This window comes from Lucilia cuprina, chromosome 3 (assembly GCF_022045245.1).
Source record: "Lucilia cuprina isolate Lc7/37 chromosome 3, ASM2204524v1, whole genome shotgun sequence".
In the NCBI taxonomy this organism is placed as follows: domain Eukaryota; kingdom Metazoa; phylum Arthropoda; class Insecta; order Diptera; family Calliphoridae; genus Lucilia; species Lucilia cuprina.
The window spans coordinates 14,691,437-14,693,203 of NC_060951.1; the positions used below are offsets into that span (position 1 = coordinate 14,691,437).

The window sequence follows — 1,767 nt, forward strand, 5'->3', positions numbered from 1 at the left end:
ATTCCTGAAGATGCTATCCAGTGGATGGCGAAATATTGAAGAAAATAAATAAATAAATTGAAAAACTTAAAACTTTGACCTCGAGCTCGTTTAATGATTTGATTTGAACATTTTTGTGCTATTTTTGAAATATATGTAGAATTTTAAATGGGTATTGGGTAAAAATTGGCCTGTGTATATAGTCGGCCATGCCCGGCTATACTTTCCTACTTGTTCTTTATATACTCAAACCTCGTTTTATGTGATTAATTCGTTTCGCAGAAAATCGTATAATTCGAATTCGCACAAAACTATACACTAGCTCTCCATACAAAATACAGTAATTGGGGTTTTAATAAAAAAGCGCTCTATTTCAAATTATTCCCTCAAAAGTGAAACAAAATCGCATAAAAAATCAACAAAAATTTAATTCTTTACTGAAACTATTAAAAAATTATGAAAAATAAAGGTAACAAATAATAACACAATACAAATTCCAAATAATGAAGTATATGAACGATCCCAACTCTAGTTTACACAAAGAATTGGGAGCTGGTTTTTATTACATAGTTTTTCCTAACCAGCACTATTTGTACATCAGTGTTCATTAGAGTGGGTCGGTCTCTATGGACAAAAAACAAGTTGTGTCAGTCACCCCCTAGCGTCGAAGACTCTTTTTTTAATAAATTTTAAAAAAATATTATTTTTTCAGTTACAAACCCTTCCAAATCTTACTTCCTATCGAAAAAGGGGAAAGTTTATTATATTCTACAGCACTATAGTCCATCCGACTTGTAATCAAACTACAAGTCAAAATTTTCCAGATAATTCGATACAAATAGGCTGATATTTCTCATTTTACCCAAGAACGAAGTTTTTTGAAAAAAGATTAAATCGGACCATTATTCCCCTAGCCCTCATAAAACCGTACTCCTCGAATAGGGCTTTGGAGCTCTTAAAAATGGATTCAAGGTCATTAATTCCCTCTTAAACACTACAATAAAGATGAAATTCTGCAAATCTGTCTCTTAAGTCACAATGATTTGGCTTCTGGTTTTTTGCTGCGGCACAGAGGCATACCTCAGGGTTCAATACTTGGCCCTCTGCTCTTTTCTATGTACATGAATGATCTATGTACCCGATGTCAGTTTGCTACTGTACACATTTATGCTTTTGATGTGCAATTGTTAGGAGTATCGTTGTCTAATGACATAATGGACTTTAAGAATCGAATAAATAGAGACTTAGATAATATTTCAAATTGGTTCTCTGAGAATTTTCTAAGCCTTAACCCTAGCAAGACAAAAGTAATGTTCTTTAAAAATACACCAGTTAAACCTACATTAGAAATTTGTGGTCAGCCTATCGTAGTAGTTGACCATTATGGTATACTAGGATTTCAAATTGATGATAAACTTAATTTTAACTACCATACTGAGACGAATTTCTATTGTTTTGAAAAGACTTTATTCGATGGGTATTAAATTAGCTTTTTATTTAAGGAAAAAATTCTCTTATACTACCAGTATTTCTGTATGGGATAGAAGTATACAGTGGGACATCTGCTGGGAATATAAATAGAATTCGATTATGTTTAAACAGAATGGTTCGTTACAGGTGCAATATAGGGTACAGAACAGATGTGACATCATATTTAGTTGGACTATTAGAAGTAGATTTTGAGGACTTTATTCGCATATTTTATCGGGTCTTTAAAAATGGTGCTCCTCAATATCTTCTTAGAAGATTTGTCTTTATGAATTCAACTAGAATTAGAGGTTTGACAAC

The 1,767-nt window shown here is 32.3% G+C and overlaps 2 protein-coding genes across 2 annotated transcripts in view; one reads left to right on the forward strand and one right to left on the reverse strand.

Annotated features, from left to right (window-relative positions):
• The window catches only part of LOC111686178 (structural maintenance of chromosomes protein 3), a 107,382-nt gene that overhangs the window by 9,499 nt on the left and 96,116 nt on the right, over positions 1–1,767 (forward strand). The gene's annotated exons all lie outside the window — the stretch shown is intronic.
• Positions 1–1,767, reverse strand: part of LOC124419047 — an 8,253-nt gene that overhangs the window by 5,601 nt on the left and 885 nt on the right. The window lies entirely within an intron of this gene.